Genomic DNA, 15,946 nt, shown 5'->3' on the forward strand with positions numbered 1-15,946 from the left:
CTTGCTAGTGCACTTTTGGTTTTGGAATTGTGCCAATTTCTAGTAGGCCTTTGCACTTAATGGTCATTACCATGACTAGTCATTAATATCTTAAATTATTAATCCAAGCTCAAAACAAAATACCTTTTTGTTGATGTTTGCAGCCAGGCCTGATACAGTGGAAGACGATAGGAAATCACTGCACGCGCATTATGGCTGCACAAGGTAGTAGGAGTCTTAAGTGTTACAAGAAAGAAACCGTATGGAAAATCCATCTCTTTCCCTGTAATTTAAGGCCTGATTCAGACAATTCATATAATTTCCTTTTTTAAGTCCTCCATGTTAATTTGTTTTCTCTGCTTCAACTATATCAGTTTTCACCAATGGCTTGCTGCCTCTTCTGTGAATGAACTCTGGATGTAAAGAAGTTGCTCTCCATGTGCTAATACTAAGCGTTTTAGTCTGCTATTCTACCTAAATAATTTGCATTGAAGGGTATAATATTTGCTATTTTTCTTCTGTGAATTAAATGGCAACTGCATTAAGTGCTAAATCTGGATGCTTTTTGAGCAGTTGTTCCCAAAAAACATTGTTTTTTTCACAAGTGTCACTGACTGCAAATATTCACACAACAGCCTCATTCAATATTTAATAGCAGGACCAACATAGTTGGTTGGATCTAACCAGTTAGGTCAACTACTATGTTGATTATCATATTTCCAAGTTAGGAAATTCTTCTCACAGTTTACAATATCCTTTCCCTTTTGAAAGATGTTATGTCAAATTCTTTCTAAAAGTTAAAGGGAACTATTGGTCCTGTTCAAGTGCTGTAAATGAGTGAACGAGCAGCAAAAAGCCTTTTTTTGTGGAGGACTGCAACATTATGATAGACTTTTGAAACAGATGTCACTTTTGAAGAATATTTTTCCTTTCAAGGGCATTTTCTTGGGTCAGTCAGTTTGAGAGAATAGCCTAGACATTGTGCCCCTTGGCCCCCCCCCCCCCCCCGGTTGATTGGGATACATCACTGGGGGAGGAGGAGCAGATTTCACCTGCCATGGACATGTGCTCCTGATGCCAGCTGACGATCCGACTTTGGGGCCACTTAAATGCTGGAGGTGGGCTCCTTGTCCTCCACTGGGGCGTCCCACCAAAATGCAGGCGCGGGCCTCGAGACCAATTAGGGATGCTGGCATCTTGAAAATGGAGACCACAATATGATTAGGTTTGAGAGGGAGAAGAGAGTCACAAAATAAGGTTTTAAATTTAAGGCAAACTTCGAAGGAATGAAAAATAAATTGATCACAGTAAACTGGGCTGAAATGTTAATGAGTAATCCTACAGACAGAAGTATTTGGTACACAAAACCTGTACATAACCCAAAAAAGGCAAAGGCTCCACTTATCAGCAAATGAGGTACGAGACCGTATTAAGCTAAAAGAAAATGCTTCCACAAATGCAAAGAAAAGTGGAAATCCAATGGACAAGAAGAGCAATAAAAAACAACAATGGGGTACAAAAAGTAATAAGGTGCAAAAGGTAAATATGAAAGAAAACTTCCAAGGGATATCAAAGTAACAGTAAAAGCTTTTATAAATACATTGAGAAAGGGGAATGTGGACCCATTAAAGACAGATGCAGAAGAGATTTTTTTTATATTCGTTCATGGGATGAGGGTGTTGCTGGCGAGGCTAGCATTTATTGCCCATCCCTAATTGCCCTTGAGAAGGTGGTGGTGAGCCGCCACCTTGAGTCGCTGCAGTCTGTGTGGTGAAGGTTCTCCCACAGTGCTGTTAGGGAGTTCCAGGATTTTAGCCCAGTGACGATGAAGGAATGGCAATATATTTCCAAGTCGGGATGGTGTGTGACTTGGAGGGGAACGTGCAGGTGGTGTTCCCATGTGCCTGCTGCCCATGTCCTTCTAGGTGGTAGAGGTCGCGGGTTTGGGAGGTGCTGTCGAAGAAGCCTTGGCGAGTTGCTGATGGTACACACTGCAGCCAGGATGGTGTCGAGCTTCTGGATAATGGATAATAAGAAAATGGCAGTGTCCTAGGCCCAACCATCTTCAGCTGCTTCATCAATGACCTTCCCTCCATCATAAGGTCAGAAATGGGGATGTTTGCTGATGATTGCACAGTATTCAGTTCCATTCACAACCCCTTAGATAATGAAGCAGTCCGTGCCCGCATGCAGCAAGACGTGGACAACATCCAGGCTTGGGCTCATAAGTGGCAAGTAACATTTGCGCCAGACAAGTGCCAGGCAATGACCATCTCCAACAAGAGAGAGTCTAACCACCTCCGCTTGACATTCAACGGCATTATCATCATCGAATCCCCAACAATCAACATCCTGGGGATCACCATTGACCAGAAACTTAACTGGACCAGCCACATAAATACTGTGGCTACAAGAGCAGGTCAGAGGCTGGGTATTCTGCGGTGAGTGACTCACCTCCTGACTCCCCAAAGCCTTTCCACCATCTACAAGGCACAAGTCAGGAGTGTGATGGAATACTTTCCACACGGACTGCAGCGGTTCAAGAAGGCGGCTCACCACCACCTTCTCAAGGGCAATTCGGGATGGGCAATAAATGCTGGCATTGCCAGCGACGCCCACATCTCAGGAACAAATTAAAAAAATGGCAGTCTTGTTAAATGAGTATTGTGCTCATTTTCACAGTGGAAGACAAAGGACAATATATCAGTGGTAAAAGGGAACTTAAAAATAAGTCAAGGGGAGGAACTTGGTGGATTTAATATAAGTAAAATAAATTATAATAGGGCTTAAGAGAGACAAATCTCCAGAACCTGGGAATTAAAAGAAATGTGAAGAAATTGCAGATGCTTTGGTCATAATTTTCCAATGCTCTAGATTCTGGAATTGTGCCTTTGGATTGGAAAATTGCAAATGTCATTCCAATATTTCAAGAAGGGAGGGAGAGAGAAACCAGGAAAGTACAGGCCTGTCAGTTTAATATCAAATGTGGGGAAGTTACTAGAATCTATCATCAGAGACAGTGACTGAGCACTTGGATAGGTATCAGTTGAGCAAAGAGTCAATGTGGATTTGTGAAGGATAGGTCAAGTTTTGACTAATCTAGTTGAATTTTTTGAGGAGGTCACTGGCATAGTGGATAGGGGAGTGTCTGCGGATGTTATCTATATGGACATTCAGAAGGCATTTGATAAGGTTTGGCACAAGAGATTATTAGCAAAATGAGAGCTCAATTTTGTGTGCAAATCCCTTCATGGCCTGCCCCTACCTATCTCTCTTCCTACAACCTTCCAAGAACTTTACATCCCTTTAACTCTGGCCCATTACGCACCCCCACTTCCCTCACACCGCCATTGGCAGCTTTGCCTTCAGCCATCTAAGCTCTGGAATTCCCTCCCTAAACCTCTTTAACTCTCTCCCCTCCTTTTAGACCATCATTAAAATCTACCTCTTTGACCAAGCTTTTAGTCACTTCTAATATCTCCTCCTTTGCTCGGTGTCAATTTATGTCTGATTACGCTTCTGTGAAGTGCCTTGGGACATTTTCCTACATTAAAGGCATTTAGATCTAGTTGTTCCGTTTTATGCAGCACCCCTCCAGTTTAGTATCATCTGTTTTCTCTCAAATCATTTATTTACAATGTAAATAATAAGGGCCCCAGCACTGATTCCTGGGGCTCCCATTGATCACCACCTTCCATTCTGATACGGTTCGAAGTACAACTACGATTTGCATCCTCTGAATTTTTGATGCACTCTAGAAGCTTGTCACTTCCACACTTGCTAACCTTGTGGACCAATTTACTGTGCAGTACTGCCTCAACACACTGTGTGAGCCTAGACAATGAATGTCAGTAGGTTATTAGTTTGTCTCACATGCACTTTTCAGCAGAGATCATTAAATAGGAACAAAACCCCTTCCTAGCTCTGAGGCTATATATATTTCTGGGTGCAGCTGGATCAAAGTAGGTGGTCCTAAAGTGACCATAGGACACCGCTGTAGGCCTCCAGGTCAGGGGGTTAACCAGGCGAGATACTTTGTGCAAATATTAAAAGGGTACAGAACTAGGTAGAGTATGTATGATGGGGCATTTTAATGACCAAGGTTATTCAGTGGTATGATAGTGGTCAGCCAAGTATTGAGGATGGTAGGACTGAGATATTTGTGAGTAATTAATGATTGTTTTATCAAACAGCATGTGAGAGAATACTAGGGAAAATCAATTATTGGACTTAACCTTTAGCAGTAGCCCTGAGATGGTACCTGACACTCATTTGGTGGAATATATGGGGAACGGTGATCATATCAGATTTAAGCTGATTAGCCAAGTCACTACTGCAAATCATTTAATGTTAGTACCAGATTTGCTAAATTTACAAGAATGTGGACTCAAGTAAAGTGGATTGAGGAGTTGGGGGTGGGGGGGGGGGTGGCACGGGTACTAGATGGTGATCACAGCAGAGCAGATGACAAATGGAGGGCTTTTAAAAACATCTTTATATTCAAGGAAGCCATATATGTCCCTCAGATTAAAAGGAAGATGCATGGTAAAATGAAACCAGAATGGCTTGATTGTGATGTTCAAAGACAAACTAAAGCAAAAGTATTTTACCATACACAAGAAAAATAGTTCTCAAGAAAATAAGGATAAAAACATGATGTAAAACAGGATTCTGGAAAAAAGAAAAGAAAGACTTGCATTTATATGGTGCCTTTCACAACCTCAGGACATCCCAAAGCGCTTTACAGCCACTTTTGAAGTGTAGTCACTTTTGTAATGTAGGAAACCTGCCAGCCAATTTGTGCACAGTAAGGTCCCACAAACAGCAATGTGACAATGACCAGATAATCTGTTTTTTAGTGATGTTGGTTGAGAGATAAATATTGGTCAGAATAGGTATGGCAATGATTGCAAGTCCTTTTTTCAGTTATGTTACAATTCAGAAAGTGACCAAGGACCACATGGCTCTTGAAGGATCCTACAGGCCATATTAAGGTACAGTGCCAAGATATGGCTGAGGGATCCTGCAGGGCAAATTTAGGTATGGCTGAGGTGTTAATGGTGGTTACTTTGTATCTGTTTTCACTATCAAAGATGATGGCTGAGTTGCCTGAGCTGATAGATAGATGTGATGTAAATTGAACCCATTGAAGTTGATGTAGAATTAATCTTGGCTAGGATTAGGACTCAAGCCGAATTAGGATGCTTCCCTAATGACATTCACCCTGTCATGTATTATGCCAGTTGTTGCCTTACATTTTTAGCAATTTTTTGAGGTCTAGGATTATTCCATGGAATGTAGGAGCTATAGAAGGTAGATGGGGTTAGCATTGACTCGTTTTATCAGTTACTACAGTGTCCTGGAGCTTGCTGAATTTTTTTTCCTTTTATTTTGCCTTTCCCAGGAGATTGCGGGACTGACAGGATGGGTTGATGGTTCACATAATGCTGCACCATTTCTGAATGGGACAGGTTGGATGGACCAGCTGTTTTTTTCTAGCTTTTTTTGTATATTTGTATATTCCTATGCCACCCAAGTGGACATTAGCTAATTCTGGATAGACCTAGGATCAAACTTGGGAACTTCCTGATTTATTAGGCTCAGTTATTTACTGGATAGACTCACTAAGGCTTACCTCTTCCCTCCCTGCTATGAAAAGCCTTCCAAAAACTTTCCTTTTCACCTGCTTTTTCAACTATCTTCAAATTTCTTTTCTACTAGTTCTTCCATCCTGCTTGGTGTATATATTCTTCACTGCTTTGAAACATTCTGAGATGTCTTTCTGACAGTAGGTACGCCAAATAAATGCAGGTCCTTGTTGAGCCATTGGGAGATCTTGGGGATATAATTTAAAATTGCAAAAAGGCTTTATGCTAACAGAAAAGTGGGGTTATGCCAAAGCAGGGCCACTAGGTGGCAGGATATGCTGATGGTTTTGTTTTTCTATCAAGAAACTAGCAAATTAATTTTGCCTCATATAAAAGGACCCCAATGATTGGAGATTTTGGATGAAGAGACCTTTAGAACAAAATATTTAAAATGTAATTCATTTAATTTTTGTGTGTAAGTAAAATCTGTCATTTTGTAAATGTAATCTTGATGTTGTTAGATAAAGGAAAGGAAAGAGTTTGCTTTTATATAGCGCCTCAGGACATCCCAAACATTTGAGTCCTCCATGTTCGGTGAAAAAGCAGAGACATTATTTTTTGGAAGTTGGGGCACCCTTTACCCACTGAGCTACTTTTCCAACCTTCTTCCTCAAAGTACTGCTCCTACCCTCACCAAGCTTTTTTCCACCTCCCACCTGCTGAAGTACTTTTATAAATCCCTCTGTCGAGATACGTTTCCAACCCCCCAGCAGAGAGAATGTTTCACCCCTCCCCCCACTGAAGTATTTTTCTTACTTCCCCCTACAGAAGTAGTTTCCTGGCTACTCCCGGCCTCTTTCCATTCTCTCCTTCCCTCCTGCCCCTCTCCTCATTCTCACCCTCCAGTTCCTCATCCTTCCTCTTCCCTCCCTCCTTCCATTCTTCCCTGCTTCCCTCCTCTCCACTTTCTCCTCTCCCCCAAGCCCTTTCCTCTCCTCTTACCCTCCTTCCTCTATCTTGGTTAATTAATCTCTCTTCCCTTTAATCTTGCTTAATCTGAAGACAACACTTAGCCTTGACTACCCATGTGCAATGCCATGGGAGATTGACCAGTTATATTAAATTATTATAAATAAAGCATTAACTAGGAACTTACCAAATTGTTGTTTAAATTCTGAAATCTTTGTGTTGTTATTGCATATGTGCATGCATCTCATTACGAACGATGTGACAACGGTGAGTTATGAAAAGTATATTGGTGTTTTGAATCATATTTTGTTCCACACCAATTTAATCCAAATCACTTTAATGCAACGCACTGCAATCCACATTCAAATATAAATCAGAGATGCTGGAAGAGATAGTATCATTAAAATCATAATCAGCAATGTAATGATTCCCATGGACAGACTGACTCACAAATGCTGGGATAATAGTGCAACCATGACCTGACTGTCAAAGCATATTGCAATATAGGCCTGAACTGCTACCTTCAAAACTGTAATGCAACTTCCCATTTTTAGGATGTTGACATCAATGACATCCAGTATAACTTCCCTAAACTATAAAACTTAATGCTGATGCTTCCATGATGGCTCCGTGAGTTTACCCAATGAATAGACCAGGAATATTGCACGTTAAACCTCTGTGCTGAGTTAGCTGATCTCAGCCAGATTGGTTGGGGCAAAGCAAATGGCTTCAATGCCCTGGAATTGGAAGGGGAAGTTCAGCTATAGTTTCCACTCCTGATTGTTATTCGGTTATTTCTGCTGAAAATATCTGTATATAGAGGATGGGAGAGGATAGGATCAGGTTCAGCTATGATGTCTCCCATAGTCAAATAGGCTACCAACACTCAACATCAAGGCTTACCCAACAATAATGGTTACATCAGTGAGATACTAAAGGGTAACTCGTCCCTGTGGAACTGTGTCCTAGCAAAGATCAATGCCTTCAGCAGAAGAGGTGAGGAGAGAAAATTTGTAGAGAAAACTGGTGAGAAATTTTAAAATGTGATTATGGAATACATTAGTAACATAGGAAAATAAATAGTTCCTTCAGTCCCTCATGGCTGATCTGTACTTCAACTCCATTTACTTGCCTTTGCTCCATATGCCTTGATACCCTTACTTAATAAAAATCTAACCATCTCAGTCTTGAAAATTTAAGTTGACCCAGCATTCACAGTCTTTTTGGGGGGAGAGTGTTCCGGATTCCCACTACCCTTTGTGTGAGAAAAAGTGCTTTCTGATTTCACTTCTGAATGTCATAGCTCTAATTTTAAGATTAAGCCACCTTTTTCTGGAAGGATGGATTCCAAGCAGGATTTGGAGGAGTTCCCTCAGATACGTCTGCGTATGTAAAGGAATTTTATCATTGGAAACGAGCCGGCAAAGTCAACTCAGAACAAGTATTATTTATAAGGTAAACAAATTGGTTTGTCAGTGTAGCAATTCCACCCCCAACACCAACACCCCCCCTCAACCACGATCGGTAGTCTTGATTAAAGCATTTATCAGAAATACAAATGATACAAGTAGTTTTGAAAATGTTCTAGTTTTTAAGTAAAACACGACGCAAAATTCAATGTAAAAACAATACTCCCATAGTGATATTTTAAAACCAGTAAAATCTAGTTTGCTTTCTTTAGTTTTAATTTGGATGAAAGCTAATCATATATTCAAATTTATTTATCGTTAACTTGTTGTACACTATATAAAGCTAATGAGTGAACTGTTAATTTCCTTCAAAACTGTTTTAGGAAATTGAATATTCCGAGTTGCATTCTGCCAAGTTCGATCAAAACATGTAACTGCATTAAAAATGTTAACCAATGTACAATTAATGAACCGGAAAAGATATAAAGTGATTGCAAAAAGCCACCGAGGAAAAACGACGCAACGCCTTAAGTCAGAGAGGAAGCTTCAGTTTCATCAAAAGAGAAATGAAATGAAATGAGGTGAGAGAAGAGACTAAACGCCAGGCGTCGCGCAAGGGTCCGAATTAACAGTAACACGCTCCTGAAACCGCTCTATGTGGGTCAGCGAGGCGCTCCCTCCAATTACAGCTTCCCCCGAAATCATTAGCCCCAGTCTGCCGAGTGCGGCGTCCTGACAGCGGCAGGAAAGAGGAAGAAGTCCCCGTCCCCAAATGGCAGGTCAGTGAAAATGAAGCATTTTCGGTTTTTGGTTTATAACAAGCGAGTGGGATTTTCCGCTTGTGTGTGAAATGCGCGGTGTTAAGCGGCAGTGAGCGGACATGTCGCTGGTGTGGGTGAGGGCGGGAGGGGGATGAAGCCAGGCCGCCGAAAGAGGCCTCGAGTCCTCACCGTCTTGTCAGCGAGTTGTCGCCTTTTGGCACAATTACAGCAAAGTGGAAACAGATTTCCGATTTACCAGATGTTTTCTGTCGGGGAACGTTCATTACTTAATTGGATTAAAAAAAAACCAAATGTCAAAGGCTGATGGTGAAAACCCGATAAACTCACGAGGTCATGGGGAACCCCGTCAATATATTTTTAATTTTTTTTCTAAAATTAAAGTGACCGCGGTAAGTTCTAATGGTTAATACGGCAGTGAGGAGAATCCCACAGAGCGGTAGGGGTGGGAAGAGGCCTCTCCTCAATGTATCACTGGGTAGCTGTCTTTATCGATATATGGTTGGACTGAGGGTAGTGGACCCGGTCGCCTTCTGCATGGACAAACATATTTTGTATGTATGTGTATTTATATATAAATAAATAAAATCCATCAACTATGCCACCTTTATGTGTTTTTTTTGAGGATGATAGTTGAGGTTGGTCAACTTTGTCAGATGTCAGTGATATTAATTTGTGACACTCTGTAGTTTCTTCTGTATAAAGTTGTTTTTCTTCTTCAAAATACCATTTTTCTTGTCCGCTGTGCAGCAGATTGGGGTTACAGAGTTGTAGCTTGGCCCATTCATCCCTTTGGGTTTGTCATACTGATGAATGAGTAAAATTATTTAATTCAAAGGTAATGTGAAACCTGAATTAAAAAGCACCTTTCTCTGCACATGGAGAAAATGAAGGTTGACCGCTCCATGGAGAGATGTGAAGTTTACAGTATAAAAGCTGACCTCTAACTCTGCATAAGTTGAAAGCTGACCTAAGGATGGACATTTTACGGCAGTTGCAAACTTCTGCTACCTGACTTTAAAACAGAAAACGTGACTTTCCTGAGAGCGAAATGTGACAGTCAGTATTAATAATGGATAGATTGTAGCAGAGTCTTGAGGCTTTGCTTGTTCTGTTTGGCTTCAAAGTTTAAAAAAATCAGCATCAAAGCCCTGTTCTAGCCTAATAGTATGTTGTTTGTACTTCATTCAGCCAAATACAGTTTACATGGCTGGAAGCTTGCTCACTGAATTGGCATTTTAGTATAATTGCCCACTTGATTTAGATTGATAGCTGTTGCATCAAAGCTCAATTTTGTTAGACCAGGGTTTGAAATAAGGATTGTGGGCCCATTTGACAACAGGATCCATAACTCAAAATAATAGTGAACTTGTGGGTTTTTACAACAGTCCTGCAGCTTTCATAGTCATTTTATCTTGTGCCAGCCTACAAATTATCAGATTTATTGAATTCGCAACTTGATATGGTGGGATTTGTCGACACAACCTCTGGTTTGCTAGTTCAGCACCACATCTGCTATACCAGGGTACCCAATATTCCCTAGTGTTAAGTTACAGAGTGCCATAGGTAAAGGTAAGTTGTCCAGTCCAATGAAGGGGAAGAAATTAGCAAATTTATTGGTGATGTTTTAACAGACCGCTGTTGATTTCCTGTCGTTAGACTCCTAATTTTATTTCTTGGCAAAAATCTCTCCTTTAACGAATAGATTTTAAACTACAAGTATAGTTAATTGAAATGAAAAATGTGATAAAAGTTGGATAAAGATGTAAGAAAACATGGAGAAATGATCCTGTGGGCCATCAAGCCGGTAAGCCAGTTCCTTCTGCAGATCCTGTACAATTTGGGTGTGGTAGTGTAGTGGTTATGATACTGGACCCCCAACCCACAGCAAGCTGTGAAATTAAATTCAATAGATCTGGTAATTTGTGGGCTACCATCAGAAAAAAAGACCCAAGATTACTGGGTTTAAAAACTCAACTGATTCACTGAAGCCCCTCAGGGAAGGGAACCCACACCCCACCAAGTCTGGTCTGCATGTGATTTTAGTCCCACACAATGTGGTTTTCTCTTAATACCACCTGAAGTGGTCTAGCCGGCTACTCAGCTATAAAACAAGTCTCTAAAGAAGAAGGTCCACCATCAACTTATCAGAGCAACCAGGAATGTGCAATAAAATGGCTTTGCCAATGTCGCCCACATCCCAAGAGCAAAAAAAAATTGCTTTATTGTGGATTCAACTCAATTTATTTTGTAATCCTTTTTTTATTCATCCCTAAATGATCCCTGCATTGCTCTCCTTGTTCTGTTAGAGGCTGAAAAAGGACAGGCCTTCTTATAAAATGGTGCACTTAGATTTTTCAGGTGTGCATCTTGGACTGCATTTCTTCCTTTTGATACTGATTGTGACCAGGGGACTTCAGTTGAATGTTGATGAAATACAGAATATTTGTGACCATCCATTTGCATCAATGCCAAAGCAATAATTGTTTTGCTACCAAGCATATTTAATTTATGGTTGTCGATGAATGTGGTTAACTGTATTTGCCAGTTTCCTTGTGCATTAGTCTCTGGTATCTAATTGAAATTGTTCGGTTGCAGCAAGTGTATAGTGCAGCCTGCATGGTTATAAAAATATGTTTTCAATGTCTGACTTCTGTGCACTTTTAAATTGTACTTGCACATCTCCTATGGCATTGCTCATGGTAAATTTGAGGGTACGTTGTTCTGATGCGTGACCATGCAGATATTTTTCTTGGTTTTGTCTTTGTGGTATAAATATATATTATATTTGAACAACTGAGTGGCTTGCTAGGCCATATCAGAGGGCAATTAAGAATCAACCACATTGCTGTGGGTCTGGAGTCACATATAGGCCAGACCGGCAGGTTTCCTTCCCTAAAGGGGATTAGTGAACCAGATGGGTTTTTACAACAATCCAGTAGTTTCATGGCCACCATTACTGATACTAGTATTTTAATTTCAGATTTTTATTTAATTAATTGAATTTAAATTCCCCAGCTGCTGTGGTGGGATTTGAACTTATCACACCGAATTATTAGTCCGGGCCTCTGGATTACTAGTCTAGTAACATAACCACTATGCTACTGCATCCAGTTGTACAAACTTGCTAAAAAAAAAGTCATAATAAGAATAAAACCGGACAGACCACCTGGCATCGAACCACTAGGCACCGGACACGACAAAGGCAAACCAAGCCCAGTCGACCCTGCAAAGACCTCCTCACTAACATCTGGAGACTAGTATCAAAATTGGGAGAGCTGTCCCACAGACTAGTCAAGCAACAGCCTGACATAGCCATACTCATAGAATCATACCTTTCAGCCAACGTCACAAACTCTTCCATCACCGTACCTGGGTATGTCCTATTCCACCGGCAGGAGACTCACCAGAGGTGGCGGTACAGTGATAGTCAGGAGGGAGTGGCCCTGGGAGTCCTCAACGATGACTCCGGACCCTATGAAATCTCATGGCATCAGGTCAAACATGGGCAAGGAAACCTCCTGCTGATTACCACCTACCGTCCTCCCTCAGCTGATGAATCAGTCCTCCTCCATGTTGAACACCACTTGGAGGAAGCACTGAGGGTAGCAAGGGCACAGAATGTACTCTGGGTGGGGGACTTCAATGTCCATCACCAAGAGTGGCTCAGTGGCACCACTGTTGACCGAGCTGGCTGAGTCCTGAAGGATATAGCTGCCAGACTGGGCCTGCAGCAGTTGGTGAGCAAACCAACACATCCTCACCAATCTACCTGTCGCAAATGCATCCATCCATGACAGTATTGGTAGGAGTGACCACCGCACAGTCCTCGTGGAGATGAAGTCCCGTCTTCGCACTGAGGACACCATCCAACGTGTTGTGTGGCACTATCACCGTGCTAAATGGGATAGATTCAGAACAGATCTAGCAGCTCAAAACTGGGCATCCATGAGGCGCTGTGGGCCATCAGCAGCAGCAGAATTGTATTCCAGCACAATCTGTAACCTCGTGGCCCGGCATATTTCCTCACTCTACCATTACCAACAACCCTGGTTCAATGAGTGTAGAAGAGCATGCCAGGAGCAGCACCAGGTGTACCTAAAAATGAGGTGCCAACCTGGCGAAGCTACAACTCAGGACTACATGCATGCTAATCAGCGGAAGCAACATGCTATAGACAGAGCTAAGCGATTCCACAACCAACGGATCAGATCAAAGCTCTGCAGTCCTGCCACATCCAGTCGTGAATGGAGGTGAACAATTAAACAGCTAACAGAAGGAGGAGGCTCTGTAAACATCCCCATCCTCAATGATGGTGGAGTCCAGCATGTGAGTGCAAAAGACAAGGCTGAAGCGTCTGCAACCATCTTCAGCCAGAAGTGCCGAGTGGATGATCCATCTCGGCCTCCTCCCGATATCCCCATCATCACAGAAGCCAGTCTTCAGCCAATTTGATTCACTCCATGTGATATCAAGAAACGGCTGAGTGTACTGGATACAGCAAAGACAACATCCCGGCTGTAGTGCTGAAGACTTGTGCTCCAGAACTAGTTGCGCCTCTAGCCAAACTGTTCCAATATAGCTACAACACTGGCATCCACCCGCCAATGTGGAAAATTGCCCAGGTATGTCCTGTCTACAAAAAGCAGGACAAATCCAATGCAGCCAATTACCACCCCATCAGTCTACTCTCAATCATCAGCAAAGTGATGGAAGGTGTCATCGACAGTGCTACAAAGCGGCACTTACCAATAACCTGCTCACCGATGCTCTGTTTGGGTTCTGCCAGGACCACTCAGCTCCAGACCTCATTACAGCCTTGGTCCAAACATGGACAAAAGAGCTGAATTCCAGAGGTGAGGTGAGAGTGACTGCCCTTGACATCAAGGCACCAAGGAGCCCTAGTAAAATTGAAGCCAATGGGAATTAGGGGGAAAACGTTCCAGTGGCTGGAGTCATATCTAGCACAAAGGAAGATGGTAGTGGTTGTTGGAGGCCAATTATCTCAGCCCCAGGACATTGCTGCAGGAGTTCCTCAGGGCAGTGTCCTAGGTCCAACCATCTTCAGCTGCTTCATCAATGACCTTTCCTCCATCATAAGGTCAGAAATGGGGATGTTCACTGATGATTGCACAGTGTTCAGTTCCATTCGCAACCCCTCAGATAATGAAGCAGTCCGTGTCCGCATGCAGCAAGACCTGGACAACATCCAGGCTTGGGCTGATAAGTGGCAAGTAACATTTGCGCCAGACAAGTGCCAGGCAATGACCATCTCTAACAAGAGAGAGTCTAACCACCTTCCCTTGACATTCAACGGCATTACCATCGCCGAATTCCCCACCATCAACATCCTGGGGGTCACCATTGACCAGAAACTTAATTGGACCAGCCACAAAAATACTGTGGCTACGAGAGCAGGTCAGAGGCTGGGTATTTTGCGGCGAGTAACTCACCTCCTGACTCCCCAAAGCCTTTCCACCATCTCCAAGGCACAAGTCTGGAGTGTGATGGAATACTCTTCACTTGCCTGGATGAGTGCAGCTCCAACAACACTCGAAGCTCGATATCATCCAGGACAAAGCAGCCTGCTTGATTGGCACTCCATTCACGACCCTAAACATTCACTCCCTTCACCAGCGCACTGTGGCTGCAGTGTGTACCATCCACAGGATGCACTGCAGCAACTCGCCAAAGCTTCTTTGACAGCACCTCCCAAACTCGAGACCTCTACCACCTAGAAGGACAAGAGCAGCAGGCACATGGGAACACCACCACCTGCACGTTCCCCTCCAAGTCACACACCATCCCGACTTGGAAATATATCGCCATTCCTTCATCGTCGCTGGGTCAAAATCCTGGAACTCCCTTCCTAACAGCACTGTGGGAGAACCTTCACCACACAGACTGCAGCGGTTCAAGAAGGCGGCTCACCACCTTCTCAAGGGCAATTAGGGATGGGCAATAAATGCTGGCCTCGCCAGTGACGCCCACATCCCATGAATGAATTTAAAAAAAAATTGAAATGATGCAGTATGGCGTCACTTTGAGAAATACTTAGTGAAATATTTTCAAAATGTGTACTATTTGTTCTAGAATCATCCAGAAGAAATTACTGGATTCTCCCAAACTGTAATTGCTTTTGGTTGCTAAATGGCTTGGTATCTATACTAATAAAATTACTTAAACCTTCTTCTGGTATTGTGTCACAAATTTTCAATTTTTTAAAGAAAAGGCACTGGAAACCTCTTTCTCCTCTATTTGTGTGCTGATTAACAAAGTTGCCTGAAGCATCACAGTTCCCACTAAGTGAGGTAGATCTTGACTTTGTGCGACAGTGTAAAATGGCAAATAGCAAGTCGGCAGCCCGTTTTACATCTCTCCTGATTTTTATTTCCATTGAAGTCAATCATCTGTTTATCACACAAAGTCAAGATCTACCCCGATGACTTTTGACAGGTAATGAAAGGTGGTGAACATCGGGGAGCACAGGTGGGCTGGGGGATTGCCCAGAGATTGTGAGAGGTAGCAAAGAAGACAGTGAGGAACTTAGGTAGGCAAGATTCAAGTAGTGGGGGAAAATAGGTAGGTCTTAAATCACTCAGGCTCCAAGAAGTGGTGTAAATGGAGTTTTGCTTGGCGTTCACTATGAACAGGTTTTACTCTACTAAAGAAAAGTGGGCACTTGGTAAGATGATTGGAAGCCATGAGAAGCAGGTGGTCAGTGGGGTGCTCAGAGGCTGTGAGAAGTGGAAAGAGAAATGGGCAACTGCTGTGGAAGGAGGATGGGGAAGCAGCAGGAAGGTGGGCAAGTGAGGCTATTGCAAATACAGGGTAAGGGAGATGCTTGGAAGAGGGATGAAGTGGCAGCAGAGATGAAAAGAAATGGGGAGGCTAAGGTAGATGGGTGTCAGAAAAAGAAAATGGTGGGGTGGGGGCAGAGTTGGGCAACAAATGCTGCAGCTCCCCCAGTAGTGGGAGGACTGAGTAGCAGGTGTTACAGTGTTACTTATTAAAAATAATAGAAGCAGAAGTTATTGTTACAGTTTATGGTTTACCTCTTGGTATTATCAATGTTACAAAAGTGGTACTAAATTGTGACAGCAGGAATTAGGCATGAATAACAGAAAGTCTACCATGTAGGGGATAACATCAGTGCCACTGATTTACAGTGACTGAATAAGTCAAATTCCATTTTTCCTGATGCTTTGGGGATTGAATTCCA

General features: G+C 42.5%; 1 protein-coding gene across 2 annotated transcripts in view; it reads left to right on the plus strand.

Moving 5' to 3' along the window:
* The first annotated feature begins 8,384 nt into the window (after window positions 1–8,384).
* mib2 (MIB E3 ubiquitin protein ligase 2) overlaps window positions 8,385–15,946 on the plus strand; it is a 201,439-nt gene continuing 193,877 nt past the window's right edge. For both annotated transcript variants that reach the window (XM_067970398.1, XM_067970397.1), the window contains exon 1: window positions 8,385–8,724. The gene's annotated coding sequence lies outside the window, so the exon portion shown is untranslated. The remainder of the gene's footprint in view (window positions 8,725–15,946) is intronic.

This window comes from Heptranchias perlo, chromosome 32 (genome assembly GCF_035084215.1).
Source record: "Heptranchias perlo isolate sHepPer1 chromosome 32, sHepPer1.hap1, whole genome shotgun sequence".
Taxonomy (NCBI): domain Eukaryota; kingdom Metazoa; phylum Chordata; class Chondrichthyes; order Hexanchiformes; family Hexanchidae; genus Heptranchias; species Heptranchias perlo.